The sequence below is a fragment of the Panulirus ornatus genome, chromosome 51, assembly GCF_036320965.1.
Source record: "Panulirus ornatus isolate Po-2019 chromosome 51, ASM3632096v1, whole genome shotgun sequence".
NCBI classification, from domain to species: domain Eukaryota; kingdom Metazoa; phylum Arthropoda; class Malacostraca; order Decapoda; family Palinuridae; genus Panulirus; species Panulirus ornatus.
In genome coordinates, this window is record NC_092274.1 from 2,449,946 (window position 1) to 2,474,940 (window position 24,995).

The window sequence follows — 24,995 nt, forward strand, 5'->3', positions numbered from 1 at the left end:
GCCCCCCTCCCCAGTGGTCAGCCACAGTGGCCCCCCTCCCCAGTGGTCAGCCATAGTGGCCCCCCCTCCCCAGTGGTCAGCCACAGTGGCCCCTCCTCCCCAGTGGTCAGCCATAGTGGCCCCCCCTCCCCAGTGGTCAGCCACAGTGGCCCCTCCTCCCCAGTGGTCAGCCATAGTGGCCCCCCCTCCCCAGTGGTCAGCCACAGTGGCCCCTCCTCCCCAGTGGTCAGCCATAGTGGCCCCCCCTCCCCAGTGGTCAGCCACAGTGGCCCCCCCTCCCCAGTGGTCAGCCACAGTGGCCCTACTCCCCAGTGATCACCCACAGTGGCCCTCCCTCCCCAGTGGTCAGCCACAGTGGCCCCTCCTCCCCAGTGGTCAGCCACAGTGGCCCCTCCTCCCCAGTGGTCAGCCACAGTGGCCCCTCCTCCCCAGTGGTCAGCCACAGTGGCCCTTCCCCCCAGTGGTCAACCACAGTGGCCCCTCCTCCCCAGTGGTCAGCCACAGTGGCCCCTCCTCCCCAGTGGTCAGCTACAGTGGCCCCTCCTCCCCAGTGGTCAGCCACAGTGGCCCCCCCTCCCCAGTGGTCAGCCACAGTGGCCCCTCCTCCCCAGTGGTCAGCCACAGTGGCCCCCCCTCCCCAGTGGTGAGCCACAGTGGCCCCCCCTCCCCAGTGGTCAGCCACAGTGGCCCCTCCTCCCCAGTGGTCAGCCACAGTGGCCCCCCCTCCCCAGTGGTTAGCCACAGTGGCCCCCCCTCCCCAGTGGTCAGCCACAGTGGCCCCTCCTCCCCAGTGGTCAGCCATCCATCAGATTACCCCAGCGGCAGCGCCACTAACGGTGGAGTATTTCCCTGTATTTGTTATACTGATGGTCATCCATCATGTGTTTGTTCGTAGGTTCTCATGACGTGAATTATGGTCTTCTCCAAGCGTCACTCTGGTCCTCTCCAGCCCCCAACCAGGCCCCTAGCCTCACGCTGGTCCTCTCCAGCCCCCAACCAGGCCCCTAGCCTCACGCTGGTCCTCTTCAGCCCCCAACCAGGCCCCTAGCCTCACGCTGGTCCTCTCCAGCCCCCAACCTGGCCCCTAGCCTCACTGTGGTCCTCTCTATCCTCACTGTGGTCTTCTCTAGCCTCACTCTGGTCTTCCCTACCCTCACTCTGGTCCTTTCCAGCCCCAACCAGGCCCTTAGCCTCACTCTGGTCTTCCCTAGCCTCACTCTGGTCTTCCCTAGCCTCACCCTGGTCTTCCCTAGCCTCACTCTGGTCTTCCCTAGCCTCACCCTGGCCCCTAGCCTCACTGTGGTCTTCTCTAGCCTCACCCTGGCCCCTAGCCTCACTGTGGTCTTCCCTATCCTCACTGTGGTCTTCCCTATCCTCACTGTGGTCTTCTCTATCCTCACTGTGGTCTTCTCTATCCTCACTGTGGTCTTCCCGAGCCTCACTCTGGCCCTCTCTATCCTCACTATGGTCTTCTCTATCCTCACTGTGGTCTTCTCTACCCTCGTCCTGGTCCTCACTTCAAACCTAAACTTGGCAGTGTCAGTTTTTGGGGTCGTTTTGTGAGTTCGACCCTGGAGCCATCCGGCAACCCGGCCATAGTCTTGTTACAACACACAGACACACACACACACACACACACATACATAAACTCTCTCTCTCTCTCTCTCTCTCTCTCTCTCTCTCTCTCTCTCTCTCTCTCTCTCTCTCTCTCTCTCTCCTGCAGCAATCTCTCCCTCCCTCCCCCCCTTCGTGACACACCTCGCCCCATGAACTCCCCACACACCCCCCCCTAACCTCACAGGGAGACACAGATCGCCCCTGGTGTCTGCGCCCCGATGTATCCTCCCCACCTCAGGTCAAGGGAGGAGTAAGTAAACACTGGTATTCAAGTGTGAACTGGTAAATAAACATAACGGAGGTAAAGACATGGTGTTTCTTGACCCTACCCTCTCCCCAAGCTCCTCCTGACCTACCCCTCTCCCTCCATCCTGGCCCATATATCCTCCCCAACTCCCCTTCAAACGTACTTCTCTTTCCCCCTTTCCCCCATCACCCTAAACCTGTGCTCTTACCCGTTCTTTTCCCATCGCTTCATCCCATCACCTCGTCTACGACTTGCTCCCCATCACCTCCCACACACGCACTCTCTCTCTCCCCATTAATCTATTCTATAACCTAATCCATTCTCACCCCCATCACCCCACTCCATTACTTCACCCACTCTCTTGCCATCATCCCGTCTTATCACCCCAACTACTCTCTCCCCAACTTATCACCCCACTTACTCTCTCCCCGACTTATCGCCCCATCTACTCTCTCCCCATCTTATCACCCCACACACTCTATCCCATCCCATCTACTCTCTCCCCAACTTATCACCCCACCTACTCTCTCCCCATCTCACCTCACCTAGTCTCTCCCCAACTTATCACCCCACCTACTCTCTCCCCAAACTTATCACCCCACCTACTCTCTCCCCATCTCACCTCACCTAGTCTCTCCCCAACTTATCGCCCCACCTACTCTCTCCCCAAACTTATCACCCCACCTACTCTTTCCCCATCTTATCACCCCACACACTCTATCCCATCCCATCTACTCTCTCCCCAACTTATCACCCCACCTACTCTCTCCCCATCTCACCTCACCTAGTCTCTCCCCAACTTATCACCCCACCTACTCTCTCCCCAAACTTATCACCCCACCTACTCTCTCCCCATCTTATCACCCCACACACTCTATCCCATCCCATCTACTCTCTCCCCAACTTATCACCCCACCTACTCTCTCCCCATCTCACCTCACCTAGTCTCTCCCCAACTTATCACCCCACCTACTCTCTCCCCATCTCACCTCACCTAGTCTCTCCCCATCTTATCACCCCACACACTCTATCCCATCCCATCTACTCTCTCCCCAACTTATCACCCCACCTCCTCTCTCCCCATCCTATCCTCCCCGATCACCTCTATCCCCACCCACCCATCCTTCCCCCCTCCACCCGACGTACACACTCTCTAACTTTGAACTCGTAAGTCAGCTAAGGAATAAACAAACTTGAGCTAAAACTTAGGCTAAACTTGGCCAACTTGGCGCGAATACCCCTGTACATTATTCATGCCTGATCCCATGTGGCAGCTTTAGCGGGGTGGAGACCTTAGCTTAAGCTTATTGGAGTCTTCAAAAGTATGGCCATAACAGTATTAATGATTCTAATGTTTGGCTGGTGCTAAATGAGTGATATATATATATATATATATATATATATATATATATATATATATATATATATATATATATATATATATATATATATATATATATATATATATATATATATATATATATATATATATATATATATATATATATATATATATATATATATATATATGATGAACACATATTTCTCTCACAGTGTGAGGTCTTATCCTTCCATTATATATCCAAAGGATTTTAACAGACACACAAACAATCGTACGTAGTGAACATGTCACATACATGAGTATATGACACACACACACACACACACACACACACACACACACACACACACACACACACAACATGGGCGTCCACAACTACATGAAGGCCAGCCACAGTCATGCATTCTTTGTGAAGATGATAATTATATTAATTATTGTACTCTTCATTTCAGACTCGGCCTCTGGGAGGGAGCCGAAGTTGACTTACAACTGGTTATGAAGGTAAGTGTTGTGTGTTGTACTGTGTATATACACTTGGTTATGAAGGTAAGTGTTGTGTGTTGTACTGTGTATATACACTTGGTTATGAAGGTAAGGGTTGTGTGTTGTACTGTGTATATACACTTGGTTATGAAGGTAAGGGTTGTATGTTGTACTGTGTATATACACTTGGTTATGAAGGTGAGGGTTGTGTGTTGTACTGTGTATATACACTTGGTTATGAAGGTAAGTGTTGTATGTTGTACTGTGTATATACACTTGGTTATGAAGGTGAGGGTTGTGTGTTGTACTGTGTATATACACTTGGTTATGAAGGAAAGGGTTGTGTGTTGTACTGTGTATATACACTTGGTTATGAAGAGCATTGTTAACACTTAACAACACGACCCAAGGCACTAACTTATCCTGTGGTTGTTAAGTGTGTAAGTGTGTGTGTGTGTGTGTGTGTGTGTGTGTGTGTGTGTGTGCGTTGCACTTCAAAATCAAACCTATTTCTGATGATCGCTTCATCAATGTATTTTCTACAATCTAATCATCGAAAATGTGTCTGGGGAAATCGAACTTATCTCAATCCACTAAATGAAACATCACAACACAAGACAAGGTCTTAATCCCAGGTTGTTAATGTTATTATTATTGTTGTTATTATTGTTGTTGTTATACTTCACTAAAAGAGATAAAAAAATTAAAATCTATCAATAACTTTTCTCTCTCCTGTTTGTTATTAAATGAAACATATTCTGGGGGTTCACATATTCATTTCGGGGTCAATAATGTGACTTTATTTAGAACTCATATTTTTACCCTATTTGCCCAACTGAAAATGAATTGTCGCATTCACGTTCAAATAAAATATCATTCATGAAATGTTTTTCCCAAATCTGCCATGAACTATATTGCTACATCACCGAAGCACACGAGCCCTAGCAAACCTTATTGTGGACGAAACAAATGAGTGAAGTGATTTCGAAGTTAATGTTTCCTTGTGTACACCATGTGGTTACGAACTGCCTCTCCTCCTTCGTGGGCAGTAGCTGTCCACTGTTGTTAAGGTTATGGTTGTTAAGGATATGGTTGTTAAGAATATGGTTGTTAAGGATATGGTTGTTAAGGATATGGTTGTTAAGGATATGGTTGTTAAGATATGGTTGTTAAGGATATGGTTGTTAAGGATATGGTTGTTAAGGATATGGTTGTTAAGGATATGGTTGTTAAGGATATGGTTGTTAAGGATATGGTTGTTAAGGATATGGTTGTTAAGGATATGGTTGTTAAGGATATGGTTGTTAAGGATATGGTTGTTAAGGATATGGTTGTTAAGGATATGGTTGTTAAGGATATGGTTGTTAAGGATATGGTTGTTAAGGATATGGTTGTTAAGGATATGGTTGTTAAGGATATGGTTGTTAAGGATATGGTTGTTAAGGATATGGTTGTTAAGGATATGGTTGTTAAGGATATGGTTGTTAAGGATATGGTTGTTAAGGATATGGTTGTTAAGGATATGGTTGTTAAGGATATGGTTGTTAAGGATATGGTTGTTAAGGATATGGTTGTTAAGGATATGGTTGTTAAGGATATGGTTGTTAAGGATATGGTTGTTAAGGATATGGTTGTTAAGGATATGGTTGTTAAGGATATGGTGGTTAAGTATATGGTTGTTAAGGATATGGTTGTTAAGGATATGGTTGTTAAGGATATGGTTGTTAAGGATATGGTTGTTAAGTATATGGTTGTTAAGGATATGGTTGTTAAGGATATGGTTGTTAAGGATATGGTTGTTAAGGACATGGTTGTTAAGGATATGGTTGTTAAGGATATGGTTGTTAAGGATATGGTTGTTAAGGATATGGTTGTTAAGGATATGGTTGTTAAGTATATGGTGGTTAAGGATATGGTTGTTAAGGATATGGTTGTTAAGGATATGGTTGTTAAGTATATGGTTGTTAAGGATATGGTTGTTAAGGATATGGTGGTTAAGGATATGGTTGTTAAGTATATGGTGGTTAAGGATATGGTTGTTAAGGATATGGTTGTTAAGGATATGGTTGTTAAGGATATGGTTGTTAAGGATATGGTGGTTAAGAATATGGTTGTTAAGGATATGGTTGTTAAGGATATGGTTGTTAAGGATATGGTTGTTAAGGATATGGTGGTTAAGAATATGGTTGTTAAGGATATGGTTGTTAAGGATATGGTTGTTAAGGATATGGTTGTTAAGGATATGGTTGTTAAGAATATGGTTGTTAAGGATATGGTTGTTAAGGATATGGTGGTTAAGGATATGGTTGTTAAGGATATGGTTGTTAAGTATATGGTTGTTAAGAATATGGTTGTTAAGGATATGGTTGTTAAGGATATGGTTGTTAAGGATATGGTTGTTAAGGATATGGTTGTTAAGGATATGGTTGTTAAGGATATGGTGGTTAAGGATATGGTTGTTAAGGATATGGTTGTTAAGTATATGGTTGTTAAGAATATGGTTGTTAAGGATATGGTTGTTAAGGATATGGTTGTTAAGGATATGGTTGTTAAGTGTTCCCAGCTGCTGAGACATTCTTCCCCCTCACTGTAATATCAGTGGTGTATTGTTTTGTCATCTTTCCTTAACTCTCCTAGTCCTCCCTCATTCCATATTTCCCCAGGTATTTCATTTCTCAGTTCTGTCTCACATTTTCTTTCTTTTTTTCTCCTCTCGATTATCTCCTTCTCAGTACTATCTCTTGTTCCACATTCCCTCTTTTTCCTCTTTCTCTCCTTTCCCTTACAATTTCACACTGCCCCTCTTTCTCTCCTCTTCCTACATCCTCTTCTTCTCCTCTCCCTACGTCCTCTTCCTCTCTCTTTTCAAGGTTCGCTACTCCCATTTCCCCTCTCACAAGGCCCCCCCTCCTACAATCTTCCTCAAAATTCCCCCTCTCTCCCATCTCAACCCACCTGTTCCCCAAGCTGTGTTTCGCCACCTGGCAACGAAGAAGAAGAGGAAGAGGAGGAGGAGGAGGAGGAGGAGGAGGAGGAGGTCGTCCTTGGACTCCAGAAGTTACCTCCTCCTAAACTCAATACACAAGACCATAGGTTCACACACGACCCCGATACACACACGTCTCCAAGCGAAGGGGGTCATGTTAACGCCCCCTCCACAAGGGGGTCTTTCCCACTGCAGTAAGTTCGCGCCTCAGTGGCGCTCGTTCCAGTGGCGTATGTCTACAATGCAAGGTTCATTTTTCCAAGTGTGTAGTCCCACTGCCCACCATAGTTCGCACCTAGGCTCTGAAGGTGGGTGAAAAATCAACACTCACACATCAAATTGGCGTCCATGTGTGCCCTTCACCTTCGCCCATGTCGGTTCGAAACGTAACACACTTTATATGCCCCAGTGGGCTAAGGTCGCACTGCAAACAAGCTTTTTGTTTCCGTGGTGCGAAACCTGAGACCCACTGAGACTCATTCCAGTGGTGTAAGCTTACGACTAAGCTGCCTTGTTCTAATGGTATAAGCTTAAAGCAAAACATCTCTCTCTCTGTGTATACCTTTCGAACCACCACAGCCCTGGCCTCGGTGGTGCGACGAGATCTTCCGTGGCTGTTTAAGTTGACTGTTTAAGGTGGTTCCACTGGCGTGGCCGGTCTGGTCGTACGTCAAGACGTACTGGAGTGTCGTACGGCGATGAGAATATTACGAGAGATCGGTTCACCTACGTCTCGCCTGCCTTAGACAATGGTTCACCTACGTCTCGCCTGCCGAACACGATTGGTTCACCTATGTCTCGCCTGTCTTAGACTATGGTTCACCTACGTCTCACCTGTCTTAGACTATGGTTCACCTACGTCTCGCCTGCTTTAGAAAATGGTTCACCTACGTCTCGCCTGCCTTAGACTATGGTTCACCTACGTCTCGCCTGCCTTAGACTATGGTTCACCTACGTCTCGCCTGTCTTAGACTATGGTTCACCTACGTCTCGCCTGTCTTAGACTATGGTTCACCTACGTCTCGCCTGCCTTAGACTATGGTTCACCTACGTCTCCCCTGCCTCAGACTATGGTTCACCTACGTCTCGCCTGCCTCAGACTATGGTTCACCTACGTCTCGCCTGCCTCAGACTATGGTTCACCTACGTCTCACCTGTCTTAGACTATAGTTCACCTACGTCTCACCTGCCTTAGACTTTGGTTCACCTACGTCTCGCCTGTCTTAGACTATGGTTCACCTACGTCTCGCCTGCCTTAGACTATGGTTCACCTACGTCTCGCCTGCTTTAGAAAATGGTTCACCTACGTCTCGCCTGTCTTAGACTATGGTTCACCTACGTCTCGCCTGTCTTAGACTATGGTTCACCTACGTCTCGCCTGTCTTAGACAATGGTTCACCTATGTCTCGCCTGTCTTAGCCTATGGTTCACCTACGTCTCGCCTGTCTTAGACAATGGTTCACCTATGTCTCGCCTGTCTTAGACTATGGTTCACCTACGTCTCGCCTGTCTTAGACTATGGTTCACCTACGTCTCGCCTGCCTTAGACTATGGTTCACCTACGTCTCGCCTGCCTTAGACTATGGTTCACCTACGTCTCGCCTGCCTCATACGATCGGTTCACCTACGTCTCGCCTGCCTTAGGCTATGGTTCACCTATGTCTCACCTGCCTTAGACTATGGTTCACCTACGTCTCGCCTGCCTTAGACTATGGTTCACCTACGTCTCGCCTGCCTCAGACTATGGTTCACCTACGTCTCGCCTGCCTCAGACTATGGTTCACCTACGTCTCGCCTGCCTTAGACTATGGTTCACCTACGTCTCGCCTGCCTCAGACTATGGTTCACCTACGTCTCGCCTGCCTTAGACTATGGTTCACCTACGTCTCGCCTTAACAATTGTTCACCTTTCCTTCCCATGAATCATCAGGTCTATATCTATCACATGATAAAACATAATGAGGCAGACCTGCTTCTCGTCCGTCATCAACAAGACACTCATTAAACTCCAATAACCTCACTATTACTCTATATACTCATGAATGTATATACTCATGAATGTATATACTCATGATTACTTTCTATAATCATGAATGTATATACTCATGATTACTCTACATCCTCACTATTACTCTATATACTCATGATTACTCTATATCCTCACTATTACTCTATATACTCATGAATGTATATACTCATGATTACTCTATATACTCATGATTACTCTATATACTCATGATTACTCTATATCCTCACTATTACTCTATATACTCATGAATGTATATATACTCATGATTACTCTATATCCTCACTATTACTCTATATACTCATGAATGTATATATACTCATGATTACTCTATATACTCATGAATATTCATACTCATGATTACTGTATACACTCATGATTACTGACTGAGTAAACAAATATCTGCCACAGTGACGTAAGCATCAATATTGCCTCTAAGATCTTCACCCGAGCTAGGACGAATACCCCCAGGTGTTCCTAGGACGAATACGACCAGGTGTTCCTAGGACGAATACCCCCAGGTGTTCCTAGGACGAATACGACCAGGTGTTTCTAGGACGAACAAGACCAGATGTTCCTAGGACGAACAAGACCAAGTGTTTCTAGGACGAATACGACCAGGTGTTCCTAGGACGAAGACGACCAGGTGTTCCTAGGACGAAGACGACCAGGTGTTCCTAGGACGATGACGACCAGGTGTTCCTAGGACGAAGATGACCAGGTGTTCCTAGGAAGAAGACGACCAGGTGTTCCTAGGACGAAGACGACCAGGTGTTCCTAGGACGAACACGACCAGGTGTTCCTAGGACGAACACGACCAGGTGTTCCTAGGACGAACACGACCAGGTGTTCCTAGGACGAACACGACCAGGTGTTCCTAGGACGAAGATGACCAAGTGTTCCTAGGAAGAAGACGACCAGGTGTTCCTAGGACGAACACGACCAGGTGCCAGTCCTAACCTACACACGACACTTGGAATGACCCTAACACTCCCTTTCCCTTTTTAACTCCCCAGTCCCTTAACTTCATCATCTTTCCTCCCCACGACCCTCTCCACCACCAACACCCTCCCCACGACCCTCTCCACCACCAACACCCTCCCCACGACCCTCTCCACCACCAACACCCTCCCCACGACCCTCTCCACCACCAACACCCTCCCCACGACCCTCTCCACCACCAACACCCTCCCCAGCCTCGCTTACCAATACACACAAGACACCAGCAATAGCATTATAAATTTTTGATTCATATTGACACAGAATTTCCCTTTTTTTTCCCTTCGACTCCAAGATTACTATCATCAAATGACACCCGGGGGTGTTAAAGTGTTGTACACTTCACTACACTTGGGTGTTAAAGTGTTGTACACTTCACTACACTTGGGTGTTAAAGTGTTGTACACTTCACTACACTTGGGCGTTAAAGTGTTGTACACTTCACTACACTTGGGTGTTAAAGTGTTGTACACTTCACTACACTTGGGTGTTAAAGTGTTGTACACTTCACTACACTTGGGTGTTAAAGTGTTGTACACTTCACTACACTTGGGTGTTAAAGTGTTGTACACTTCACTACACTTGGGTGTTAAAGTGTTGTACACTTCACTACACTTGGGTGTTAAAGTGTTGTACACTTCACTACACTTGGGCGTTAAAGTGTTGTACACTTCACTACACTTGGGTGTTAAAGTGTTGTACACTTCACTACACTTGGGTGTTAAAGTGTTGTACACTTCACTACACTTGGGTGTTAAAGTGTTGTACACTTCACTACACTTGGGTGTTAAAGTGTTGTACACTTCACTACACCCGGGTGTTAAAGCGGTGTACACTTCCCTACACTTGGGTGTTAGAGTGTTGTACACTTCACTACACTTGGGTGTTAAAGTGTTGTACACTTCACTACACTTGGGTGTTAAAGTGTTGTACTCTTCCCTACACCCGGGTGTTAAAGCGGTGTACACTTCCCTACACTTGGGTGTTAGAGTGTTGTACACTTCCCTACACTTGGGTGTTAGAGTGTTGTACACTTCACTACACTTGGGTGTTAGAGTGTTGTACACTTCCCTACACTTGGGTGTTAGAGTGTTGTACACTTCCCTACACTTGGGTGTTAGAGTGTTGTACACTTCCCTACACTTGGGTGTTAGAGTGTTGTACACTTCCCTACACTTGGGTGTTAGAGTGTTGTACACTTCCCTACACCCGGGTGTTAAAGCGGTGTACACTTCCCTACACTTGGGTGTTAGAGTGTTGTACACTTCCCTACACTTGGGTGTTAGAGTGGTGTACACTTCCCTACACTTGGGTGTTAGAGTGTTGTACACTTCCCTACACTTGGGTGTTAGAGTGTTGTACACTTCCCTACACTTGGGTGTTAGAGTGTTGTACACTTCCCTACACTTGGGTGTTAGAGTGGTGTACACTTCCCTACACTTGGGTGTTAGAGTGTTGTACACTTCCCTACACTTGGGTGTTAGAGTGTTGTACACTTCCCTTGGAGTTGACTACGATCATTTCTGTACAATTTTAGGCACAAGACAAGAATGCATCGTGTGTGTATATCAACACAAGAGTTATCAAGGATTTTACCTGACCTTTCGCCGATAAGAGATAACAAAACACAAGAACAATAGAAAACAATATAATTTTTATAACATTTTTTTTCCGCTGTAACAGAAATAATTGTCATCTGGGTCCCGAAATATCAAAAGGTGCTTCTGTTTTGACCCATGTAATTACTGTATAACTTCTCTATTTATCAACGAAAGATCAAATGGGTAAGGATAAACACATTATCTCTCGACTCCAATTTAATTTCGTAACAATGTTCATGACGCCATGTCTGGTGATGCTAATTAAAGTACAAGAATAATAAGGAAATGGTTTATTTCTTTTCTATCTTAATATAATTATTTTCAATACAATGATTAAAGTACAATAATAATAAGGAAATGGTTTATTTCTTTTCTATCTTAATATAATTATTTTCAATACAATGATTAAAGTACAAGAATAATAATAAGGAAATGGTTTATTTCTTTTCTATCTTAATATAATTATTTTCAATACAATGATTAAAGTACAAGAATAATAAGGAAATGGTTTATTTCTTTTCTATCTTAATATAATTATTTTCAATACAATGATTAGAGTACAAGAATAATAAGGAAATGGTTTCTTTCTTTTCTATCTTAATATAATTATCTTCAATATAACGCTTTTCATTTCTTTTCTTTTCAAAATCATTCTATAGTCCATATTTCAAAAAGTTTAGCTACTTCTTTTTTCCACAGCTAATATATAACCTATAACAATACAACATACACTTTACTGAATCTAATTCTTATCCTTTCCCTCAACTACAACCCACAACCCATCCAGCGAGATTATACAACTGTAATACAACCCACAACCCATCCAGCGAGATTATACAACTGTAATACAACCCACAACCCATCCAGCGAGATTATACAACTGTAATACAACCCACAACCCATCCAGCGAGATTATACAACTGTAATACAACCCACAACCCATCCAGCGAGATTATACAACTGTAATACAACCCACAACCCATCCAGCGAGATTATACAACTGTAATACAACCCACAACCCATCCAGCGAGATTATACAACTGTAATACAACCCACAACCCATCCAGCGAGATTATACAACTGTAATACAACCCACAACCCATCCAGCGAGATTATACAACTGTAATACAACCCACAACCCATCCAGCGAGATTATACAACTGTAATACAACCCACAACCCATCCAGCGAGATTATACAACTGTAATACAACCCACAACCCATCCAGCGAGATTATACAACTGTAATACAACCCACAACCCATCCAGCGAGATTATACAACCGTCCAGCTATTATCACAACTTGACACCATTTGACTTCCATGTCAACACTGACATACAAGTCACTTCATGTTACGTTAACCAACTCATGACGTTACGTAACGCGATACAAACGTTAACCAACCAACTCCTAAAGAGAGAGAGAGAGAGAGAGAGAGAGAGAGAGAGAGAGAGAGAGAGAGAGAGAGAGAGAGAGAGAGAGAGAGAGAGAGAGAGCTTTCTTTATGTTCTGCAAGGCCCTTGACGAGGCAGGTTGATCATATAAGCAGTCAAGGACGTCAGTTAAAGTGGGACATCGCGTATTTAAAGTGGGACATCACGTATTTAAAGTGGGACATCACGTATTTAAAGTGGGACATCACGTATTTAAAGTGGGACATCACGTATTTAAAGTGGGACATCACGTATTTAAAGTGGGACATCACGTATTTAAAGTGGGACATCACGTATTTAAAGTGGGACATCACGTATTTAAAGTGGGACATCACGTATTTAAAGTGGGACATCACGTATTTAAAGTGGGACATCACGTATTTAAAGTGGGACATCACGTATTTAAAGTGGGACATCACGTATTTAAAGTGGGACATCACATATTTAAAGTGGGACATCACGTATTTAAAGTGGGACATCACGTATTTAAAGTGGGACATCACGTATTTAAAGTGGGACATCACGTATTTAAAGTGGGACATCACGTATTTAAAGCGGGACATCACGTATTTAAAGTGGGACATCACGTATTTAAAGTGGGACATCACGTATTTAAAGTGGGACATCACGTATTTAAAGTAGCATTATGCAAGGCCTGGAGCAACGTGCTGAATATTTCCTTATCCACAGACATGAATGATATTATAATATTCACCAACAGAGAATATTGTCTCCTTTATACCCGCCCTGATTAGGGGTCGGGTCTGTGTGTGTGTGTGTGTGTATGTGTGTGTGTGTGTGTGTGTGTGTGTGTGTGTGTGTGTGTGTGTGAATATCTTAACGAGTGAATGTGGCGCGTCCATTCAATAATTCACCCGCAGGTCACACACGATGTCGCGTCTCACACTCAAAATGTTTTTGTTTATACGATAATGGCCTGTTTATATACCGTACCTCCTCCTCCTGCGACTATATGCTTCTCTCTCTCTCTCTCTCTCTCTCTCTCTCTCTCTCTCTCTCTCTCTCTCTCTCTCTCTCTCTCTCTCTCTCTCTCTCTCTCTCTCTCTCTCTCTCTCTCTTCATGTTCCCCCGTCTTTCCCACGCCCACGACCCCACGTCGTCCACACTCCTGCCGCGTCGCAACTCCTCCCAGCGAAATTTCCGCGGGGGAAGACAAGCCACTTCAACCCACCCACCTTCCCCCACGCCAACGGACGCGCTAAGTGAGCTGACATGAGGAGAATGAGGTGAGATGAGGTAAGGAAAGTAAGGCAAGGGAGGTGAGGTGAGCGTATTCCAGCGGTGTCAGATCAAATTATATAGTGTGTGTGTGAGGGAGGGAGGGAGTGAGTGGCAAAGCGAACGCGATGAACTCATCTTACAAAGGAAGAGGCAGGGAGCCAGCCACCACCCAGCTCCTCCTGCTACAGAGGGAGAGAGAGAGAGAGAGAGAGAGAGAGAGAGAGAGAGAGAGAGAGAGAGAGAGAGAGAGAGAGAGAGAGAGAGAGGAGATGGTTGCAGGAGTGGACGACGTAGTCTTGTGGGGTCGTCGTGGGAAAGACGGGGGACATAGAGAGAGAGAGAGAGAGAGAGAGAGAGAGAGAGAGAGAGAGAGAGAGAGAGAGAGAGAGAGAGAGAGAGAGAGAGAGAGAGAGAGATAGTAGACTTCTCCTCCCGCTTGCTTGGATGAGGCAGATGGCCTCTCCTCCTCCTCCTCCTCCTCCTCCTCCTCCTCCCGCGCCCGCTTGCTTTGCGGGAAGAGATGACGAGGGATGTACGGCATCAGGGAACTACTTAAAGTTCCCATGACTTGTAGTTAAGGTTCCCCTGACTGGTAGTTAAGGTTTCCCTGACTGGTAGTTGAGGGGTAACTGTTAAGGACCAAGTTAAGACGACGTCCCTGACTGGTAGATGAGGTAGTAAAGACGTCCCTGACCGTAGATGAGGTAGTAAAGACGTCCCTGACCAGTAGATGAGGTAGTAAAGACGTCCCTGACCGGTAGATGAGGTAGTAAAGACGTCCCTGACCGGTAGATGAGGTAGTTAAGACGTCCCTGACCGGTAGATGGGGTAGTTAAGGAACCATTTAAGACGTGTCTGGCCTGATACAGAACACCAACAGGAGAGAAGTTTATCTCGAGGAAGTTAAGGAAGGTTTGACACCAATATTCTTTTCCTTATCTCAAATAAAATCTTGAAAGGCCCGCAACCAGCCAAGCGTAAAAAGCAACCACCCCCGGAACGTTTACCCTTGTCCTCCAAGTTAGGTGGCCGGGGCTCGAACCCAGCTCTTTTTATATCTCAGATGATGAAGCAGCGCGAAGTCGTGTTCTGAGATTTCGACGCATCGCAGACTCGCTTTCACGATACGATTGGTTTTATACTGTGTCTGTCTAGTATCACTGGTATATTCCACATTTCAACGTTATTCTATATTCCTATATCTTTATATCAAACGTAGATAGAAAGAAAACTAAGGTATAGTCACTGGAAAAATGTGTACAGACACAAATGGAAGTATTAACAAGGTTCCTAGTGTTTCACAGGCAGACTCAAGCTGTTCATTTTAAGATTTCTCACACAGACGAGACGATACAGTGATGCTAAACATATCTATCGTGTTGAGGAGTGGAACTACACAGCCATCAAAAGAAGATAGGAAAGTGGTGAAGGAGGTTGGGGGGTTTAAGATAAAAATTCTGGGGGTTTGGCCAACCTCACAAGATCCCAAGAGAGTGACGTTAAAGAACTCGGTTCAGAAACAAAACAACAGAGACTCCGTCGCTCAACACGGAGGAGGGGCGGTGGCGGAGGAGTTTCTGCTGGCTGCCTGACTTGTAAGGTTGTGATTATGTAGATGTGGTGTCCAGCGCCCGTGCCATACTGAACACGATGATGGCTCCCTCGGGGGCCCCAGGAACAGTTCTCCAACTTTCTACATCCGAAGACGACACAGGTCGAAGATTCAGTTACACGCGTGTCGGACGCAACGAATGAGTTAAGAAGCCACGGCACTCAAACTCCAGCAAGGACGGCATCGACCCGAAGGTGTCCATCTCCTCTTGTCATCAAGAGAACTTTGAACGCCCTCCACCGAAGACGTCCTGAGGGCGAGCTGTCCAATTTGGGTCAAATCAAGATAGTGGAGGGGCGTTCGTCGACCGCTCCTACCGTAGATTACCCCCCCAAGGTCCTCCTCCGTCAGGAGAAATTACAAGCGATGAGCAGAAGGCCAGGAATGGGGAGGAAGGGGGGAGGGAAAGTCTCGTCCATCGCCAACGTTCGTACCACACCACATCCCCTTCCACCTTACTCCACCTGTCTTGGTGATGGTTCACACGCCTACCTTGTCGGTGGAGGAGACACCACACGTGAGGGGCATGAATAGATAAGAGGTGGATAAGGTCGATTAACGGAGGGAGGGAAGGAGGAGGAGGGAGGAGGAAGGGGGGATCGCAACCTTCAAAACACAACCCCCTCACAACCTCACAACCTCCTTCCTCTCTCTCTCCCCCGTGACCATGAGATGTGACCCTTCGGTATGACGGGAATGACCCATTGACCCGACCCTGACGAATCAAGTCAGACGGATGCTACAACTGAGGCCACTGAGGGGAGAGAGAGAGAGAGAGAGAGAGAGAGAGAGAGAGAGAGAGAGAGAGAGAGAGAGAGAGAGAGAGAGAGAGAGAGAGAGAGAGAGAGAGGCTCACAACGAGGCGGAAGCAACATACAGGTCAACCAATTCGATCATGACGAGCCTAATGATCATGGAAGCCTCTCTTCACCTGTCCTTTATGAAGACAGGTGAAGCCACGCATTTACTCTCAACCTCACACACAGCTCAGCCACCAGCATCCAGTTGAGGATAGACAGAGCGTGCAAGATATACCTTATCGTCAATAGACAGGACCCCCGACCACCCGACCACCCGACCCGACCCGACCACCCGACCCTGACTGATCTCCACTCTTCCACTACGAAGAGATTAAAGCAACCACTGGAAGTGCTGAGTAAACAACAGAAAAAAAAAACTCATTAATGCTAGAATTCCCCCAGTCCTCCACAGCATGTCTGCGACACACACACACACACACACACACACACACACACACACAACACACAGAGACACACACACACAACACACAGAGACACATCCACACACACACATTCTTACCAGGAAGAAAAAAAAGTGTTGTATGTAAAGTTTGAAGTGTCAGTGACTATGACGTGTGTCATGTGAATAATACACTTGGTTCTGGATGTAATAGCTTCTTAAATGAGAGAAAAAAAAGGGGGAGGGAAAGCCAAGCGCGACAGAGTTTCTCAGCGCTGGACGGTAAGAATATATATTCTCCGTGAAGGTGACATGGCTATAAATATCTCTTTGGACTGGTCCAGTTCATTATCAGGCCAGGGAGAGAGAGAGAACACAGTCCTGGATAAATAAAGCCACCCTTCATTTAAAATGACGTTTCGATACAGTGGCAATCACGTGCTAAAAGTGATCATCATTTATTCATCTGTAAACTCTGGTGAGACTCCACTGGATATACCACCTCCGGTCTCGCTATTTTAAATAGATCCACTGCCTAGGGTGGATCTCTAGCCTCCCATGTGGTGCGTCCAGGGCGAGATACAACGTAACGAAACGCATACGACGAGGCGATGTGGTACACACACACACACACACACACACACACACACACACACACACACACACACACACACGATCACTGATAACGATAAAGATAAACAGAGGCTTAATGATCAAGATGGCTAGGATGATAAAAATCACTCTGTCTGTCTGTCTGTATGTCAGTATGTCTGTCTGTCTGTCTGTCTGTATGTCAGTATGTCAGTCTGTTCGTATGTCTGTCTGTCTGTACGTCAGTCTGTATGTCTGTCTGTTTGTATGTCAGTCTGAGATAGGGATGGTCCGCGTAGGGTGGCCAGGACACGGGTCTGAGATAGGGGATGGTCTGCGTAGGGTTGGCCAGGACACGGGTCTGAGATAGGGGTGGTCTGCGTAGGGTTGGCCAAGACACAGGTCTGAGATAGGGATGGTCCGTATAAGGTGGCCAGGACCTGCAAGTCCATAGTGGCAGACCAACCCCCCCCCCCCCCACATCTGCAGTAAACTGAGCATGAGGTGGTCTCTGGTCAACCCAACACCACTTCCTTTCCATCGAAGTCTCACAGCCTTTCCCATGATATCAATCCCCTCCTTCCTTTGCCCCCCTGCTTCTCTTCCTCTTCCTCTCCTCTCTCTGGCCTCCCTCCCTCCCTCCTTCCTTGCCCTCCTGCTTCTCTTCCTCTCCTCTCTCTGGCCTCCCTCCCTCCCTCCTTCCTTGCCCTGCTTCTCCTCTTCCTCTCCTCTCTCTCCGGCCTCCCTCCCTCCCTCCTTCCTTGCCCTCCTGCTTCTCTTCCTCCTCTCCTCTCTCTGGCCTCCCTCTCTTCCTCCTTCCTTGCCCTCCTGCTTCTCTTCCTCCTCTCCTCTCTCCGGCCTCCCTCCCTCCTTCCCTCCCCAGTGGGAGGTAGAAGCCTCACATCCAAGAGTCGATAAAACTCCTAATTCCCGATCGTCTCTCGAGGTGTCATAATTGAATAATGAAACACCCAACACAAGATGCCCGAACCCACGGGACTGCGATGAACCCGCCCCCGACACTCTCCCCCTCTCTCCCTCTCTCTCCCAGCGCCGGAGAGCCCCCCCCCCCCAGGAGCACCCCCTCCCACTGCCGAGCCCCAGGATCAACTTTCCCACAGCTTCCCTCCCACTGCCGAGGCCCTAGGACCTCTCCCACAGCTTCCCTCCCACTGCCGAGGCCCCAGGATCAACTTTCCCACAGCTTCCCTCCCACTGCCGAGGCCCTAGGACCTCTCCCACAGCTTCCCTCCCACTGAGCATTGAGGGGGCCCCCTTCCACAACCTCCCACCCACCGAGCATCCACGAGCCCCTTCCACAACATCCCCTCCCACCACACCCCACAAATACCCCTCCTCTCACTGTATCCATCCACCACCCACGACCCCTTCCACCCATTCCATCTCCAACCCATTCCCCCCACTACATCTCCCACCCATTCCCCCCACTACATCTCCCACCCATTCCCCCCACTACATCTCCCACCCATTCTCCCCCACTACATCTCCCACCCATTCTTCCACCACTACATCTCCCACCCATTCTTCTACCACTACATCTCCCACCCATTCTCCCCCCACTACATCTCCCACCCATTCTTCTACCACTACATCTCCCACCCATTCCCCCCACTACATCTCCCACCCATTCTCCCCCCACTACACCTCCCACCCATTCCCCCCCACTACATCTCCCACCCATTCTCCCACCACTACATCTCCCACCCATTCTTCTACCACTACATCTCCCACCCATTCCCCCACTACATCACCCACCCATTCTCCTCCACCACTACATCTCCCACCCATTCTCCCCCCACTACATCACCCACCCATTCTCCTCCACCACTACATCTCCCACCCATTCCCCCAGCACCTACTACATCTCCCACCCATTCTCCCCCACTACATCTCCCACCCATTCTCCCCCCACTACCCCTCCCACCCATTCACCCACTACATCTCCCACCCATTCCCCCAGCACCACTACATCTCCCACCCATTCTTCCACCACTACATCTCCCACCCATTCCCCCAGCACCACTACATCTCCCACCCATTCCCCCAGCACCACTACATCTCCCACCCAGCGTACGTGATGTGGCACTCATCTCTTCGAGTGCCCATTGTGGGGTGTGCGTGCTGGCCAAGTGAGGCTCTGCACCAGCTGAGGAGTATGTGATGTGTGAGTGCAACGTGTGAGGAGGTACGAACACCCCAGGTGTATGTGGTGTTAGCGTGCGTGCACTCCGGCTACACATTAGGCGAACATACACTGTCAAGGTGTGTATGTGTGTACATCTGTATGTACACAGTGTAGGTGTGAGGGGAGTCTGTACATGAGCAGTGGAAGGGTGTGTGAGTCTTATGTGTGTATGTGTGTGTATATCTGTATGTACACAGTGTAGGTGTGAGGAGGTCTGTACAAGAGCAGTGGGGGTGTATGAGTCTTATGTGTGCATGTGTGTACATCTGTATGTACACAGTGTAGGTGTGAGGGAGGTCTGTACATGAGCAGGGGAAGGGTGTATGAGTCTTATGTGTGCATGTGTGTACATCTGTATGTACACAGTGTAGGTGTGAGTGGGGTCTGTACATGAGCAGGGGAAGGGTGTATGAGTCTTATGTGTGCATGTGTGTGTATATCTGTATGTACACAGTGTAGGTGTGAGTGAGGTCTGTACATGAGCAGGGGAAGGGTGTATGAGTCTTATGTGTGCATGTGTGTACATCTGTATGTACACAGTGTAGGTGTGAGGGAGGTCTGTACATGAGCAGGGGAAGGGTGTATGAGTCTTATGTGTGCATGTGTGTACATCTGTATGTACACAGTGTAGGTGTGAGTGAGGTCTGTACATGAGCAGTGGGGGTGTATGAGTCTTATGTGTGCATGTGTGTACATCTGTATGTACACAGTGTAGGTGTGAGGGGGGTCTGTACATGAGCAGGGGAAGGGTGTATGAGTCTTATGTGTGTATGTGTGTGTACATCTGTATGTACACAGTGTAGGTGTGAGGAGGTCTGTACATAAGCAGTGGAGATGTGTATGAGTCTTATATGTGCAGTGTTGACGAACGTGCATTCATGTGTACATCCGACATAGGTGTATGGGTGTATGTGTGCGTGTACGTGTATCTGACGTCCGTACGTCTGTCATGTGTGTATGTAGAAGTAAGGAAGCGTGGAAGACCTGGGGTTAACATCTCATCCACTCAGGAAGTGTTATTGATCCACTTCAGATGAAGAACATTCCAATATTCCCATGTTTATAACACTTTCTTGGCTGAAACCAGACTTGCCTATTGTTAGGGCGCAATTCCTGCCTGGACTAGAGAGATGTGACACCCTTACGTTCGTCTTGCTTCACCATAAATAGAATTAAAACGTAAATAAACATCGACAAAACTGTATTATTTCTCTACCAAGAGAATCTTGGTGTGTATTTTGGTATGGACAGTCGAGTGTTCGAGCGCGCCCCATCTCCTGCAAGATGGGAAGGGGAGGGAAGGGGAGGTGAATTAGGAGGCAATATCAACACCTGGTTGTTTACAACCATCACCTAACCATCACCACAACTTTAACTACCATCTCACACACTTACCGTCACCAACAACACCGACTCTTCAACCATCACCGTTTCGACACCACGCCATTCAGTCTACCATCACCTTCACCATCACTGTAGCCTTAACCATCGCTGTAGCCTTAACCATCAATGTATCCTCAACCATCACTGTATCCTCAACCATCACTGTATCCTTAACCATCACTGTAACCTTAACCATCACTGTATCCTCAACCATCACTGTATCCTCAACCATCACTGTAACCTTAACCATCACTGTATCCTCAACCATCACTGTATCCTCAACCATCACTGTAACCTCAACCATCACTGTAACCTCAACCATCACTGAAACCCATCACCGCCATCCCCTCACCATCACTGTAACCCATCACCGTCATCCCCTCACCATCACTGTAACCCATCACCGTCATCCCCTCACCATCACTGTAACCCATCACCGTCATCCCCTCACCATCACTGGAACCCATCACCGTCATCCCCTCACCACTGATGGTCATTTAGTCATCCAAGTTATCAGTCCATCTTCTAACCAGAGGGGAGAGGGGCTTGGGAGTGCCAGCCAGGCCTCTCCCCTCTCCCCCATCACTCACCTGGCAATTACAGTGTCTTCTCCTCTCTCATCACCTGCTCGGTACGGAACATTCACTCTCCCCCACTCTCCCTCTCCCTCCACTCTCCCTCTCCCTCCACTCTCCCTCACTGTCTCAGGGGTCGTCATGCCGCGTCCTCTCCCTCACTGTCTCTCTCCCTCTCCCTCACTGTCTCTCTCTCTCTCTCTCTGTCTTAGGATCCTAATTCCGTGTCCCTTACCGGTCCTGGATCCTCCACATAGCCAATCCTATCTATTGTTTACATGTTACCTGCCCTGGATCCTTCGTCTAGTCAATCCTATCTATTGTTTACATGTTACCTGCCCTGGATCCTTCGTCTAGGCAATCCTATCTATTGTTTACATGTTACCTGCCCTGGATCCTTCACCTAGCCAATCCTATCTATTGTTTACATGTTACCTGGCCTGGATCCTTCATCTAGCCAATCCTATCTATTGTTTACATGTTACCTGGCCTGGATCCTTCGTCTAAGCAATCCTATCTATTGTTTACATGTTACCTGGCCTGGATCCTTCGTCTAGGCAATCCTATCTATTTGTTTACATCTTGTGACTGTTCATGTGTGTGTAAGTGGACCCTGGTGTTTGCTTAGACCACACCATCTTTTTAAGTCTTTCATTATTATCATCATTATTATTATCATCATTATTACTATCATCATTATTATTATCATAAGTTGTACTATCATTATCGTAAAGTTGTTATGACGGGTGGCCTATGTTGGTGGATCGAACACAAGGTGGATCGAACACAACGTGGATCGAGCACAAGGTGGATCGAACACAAGAGACTAAGGCAGGTTTTGTCCAACCAGTTTTTAGTTCTGGGGTGATGTTTGGCCTTAGTGGTGACCTCCACCAGTGGTGACCTCCACCAGTGGTGACCTCCACCAGTGGTGACCTCCACAAGTGGTGACCTCCACCAGTTGTGACCCCCTGTACATATGGGGGAAAGGTAAAGCCCACATTGATGACCTCCACCAGTTGTGACCCCCTCTACATATGGGGAGGTAACACCCACATTGATGACCTCCACCAGTTGTGACCCCCTGTACATATGGGGGAAAGGTAAAGCCCACATTGATGACCTCCACTAGTTGTGACCCCCTGTACATATGGGGGGGAGGTAAAGCCCATATCCATACTTTCACGTCAGATCCAACATTTCCAGCGAGGTGCAAAATATCGACCCCCTGCCTCCCCTGCCGTTGTATGAGGTGGAGGTGGCAATGCTGGGTGGACGCCACTCCCTGTCAATTCACAAGCTCTGTTCGTTCGTCCATTTCCCATAATGAAATCCCACTGAATAAATCCACTAACTTGCTCAGCAGAGCAGCAGATCAGGGCCTGGAACTCATGCCTCAGTGACCAGTGCCTCCCTGGCCACCAGATCAGGGCCTGGAACTCATGCCTCAGTGACCAGTGCCTCCCTGGCCAGCAGACCAGGGCCTGGAACTCATGCCTCAGTGACCAGTACCTCCCTGGCCATCATGTCAGGGCCTGGAATCATGGCCCCTGGCCAGCAGATGAAGGCCTGGAACCATGGCCTCCCTGGCCAGCAGACCAGGGCCTGGAATCATGGCCTCCCTGGCCAGCAGATGAAGGCCTGGAATCATGGCCCCCCTGGCCAGCAGATCAGGGCCTGGAACCATCATGTAGTCAGCTACCTCATAATTGTTTCGAGTCGTTGACTCTTGTGCCAAACTGCCCCCAACCAGGGGCATGAACGACGGATCCTCCTTCGTCACTACAATACACACAAGTTGTTCGAAACTCCTTCATGAAAGAGCACTAAGGCGTTCTGGCAGGTTGAAGAAGAGGCCACAGCCAAGTCAAACTGAAGAAGTGTCAAACCCCACTTCTTGTTGTGGCAAATTCTCCCATCAGTACTGTACTCATGACGAAGTTTCACTCATTGCTAACACGATCTGTCGTCACACTGATAGATACTTATATAATATTCATCTATCAATATACACGTGTGTGTGTGTGTGTGTGTGTGTGTGTGTGTGTGTGTGTGTGTGTGTGTAAGGAGAGATACATAAAGAGAAAGGGAGAAAGAGAGATTGGTTTCAGGGGGCTGCTTCTAAGTTAACGACCTAATTACTGAGGGCATAACAGGACCAGATCTAAACGATAGGTGGATCGCGTTGCTACATGAAGACCTCCCTCCACCTATTTTCCCCTCAGCTGTACAACAAGCACTATTTTCCCCTCAGCTGTACAACAAGTATTAACGTCTTCTTGTTATCCTAGACTTCCATGGTTCATGATGATGCCCAAGTCTTTGCTACGGTTACTTAGGTCACATCTACACACGTACAGTGTGTACCACTCCACACTGTGTACCCGTCTCCCTAGCCCACACACTCCACACTTACCCCTGTACCACTGTACCACTCCACACATCATCAGCTGGTACACATACTATTACAGTCTCAGGTTGACTTCGACTGTACTTTGTCTCCCACTACACCTTCATCTCCTCTCCCTACACCCTCTCTTCCTTCCTCATCTCTCCCTACACCCTCCCTCTCTTCTTCTTCTCTCCCTACACTCTCCCTTCCTTCATCTCATCTCCCTACACCTTCCCTTCCTTCATCTCCTCTCCCTACACCCTCCCTTCCTTCATCTCCTCTCCCTACACCCTTCCTTCCTTACTTCTTCAGCCATTCGGTCAGTTTCCCTGATCAGCACACTAACATCCTTGTTATTCCTATTTTGTTCTCCTTCTTTTGGAAGATCTTACACCACCTCCTCCTCTTCTTCTTCTCTCTCTTCCTCCTCTCCTCCTCCTTCTTCTTCTTCCCATCCCCCCACCACCTCCTCCTCTTCTTGTTCTCTCTTCCTCTCCTCCTTCTTCTTCTTCCCATCCCCCCACCACCTCCTCCTCTTCTTCTTCTCTCTTCCTCTCCTCCTTCTTCTTCCCATCCCCCCACCACCTCGTCTCCCTCCTCCTGGACCACCACCACCACAGTTCCCCCTTCGTACAACTGGGGGTTTGCCCTTAAACCAGGAGGTGCAGCTGCTACTCCTTAAGACACGTCCCTCCTCCTCCTGCTGGTGTCTCCTTAAGACACGTCCCTCCTCCTCCTGCTGCTGGTGTCTCCTTAAGACACGTCCCTCCTCCTCCTCCTGCTGGTGTCTCCTTAAGACACGTCCCTCCTCCACCTCCTGCTGGTGTCTCCTTAAGACACGTCCCTCCTCCTCCTCCTGCTGGTGTCTCCTTAAGACACGTCCCTCCTCCTCCTCCTGCTGGTGTCTCCTTAAGACACGTCCCTCTCCTCCTCCTGCTGGTGTCTCCTGTAGCAGTGTTCCTCGTCTTGTGTCTCGCCTCTCCTCTTATCTCCCTCCTCCGCCTCTGGTTCTTATCTTTATCATACTTCTGGCCTCATTTTCCTCATTGCTGTGTTCTCCT

At 47.5% G+C, this 24,995-nt stretch overlaps 1 protein-coding gene and 1 long non-coding RNA gene across 2 annotated transcripts in view; one reads left to right on the plus strand and one right to left on the minus strand.

Annotated features, from left to right (window-relative positions):
- LOC139764826 (uncharacterized) overlaps positions 1 to 24,995 on the minus strand; it is a 735,103-nt gene that overhangs the window by 201,409 nt on the left and 508,699 nt on the right. The gene's annotated exons all lie outside the window — the stretch shown is intronic.
- The window catches only part of LOC139764823 (uncharacterized), a 399,407-nt gene that overhangs the window by 173,902 nt on the left and 200,510 nt on the right, over positions 1 to 24,995 (plus strand). The window contains exon 2 of the mRNA XM_071691794.1: positions 3,659 to 3,707. The gene's annotated coding sequence lies outside the window, so the exon portion shown is untranslated. The remainder of the gene's footprint in view (positions 1 to 3,658; positions 3,708 to 24,995) is intronic.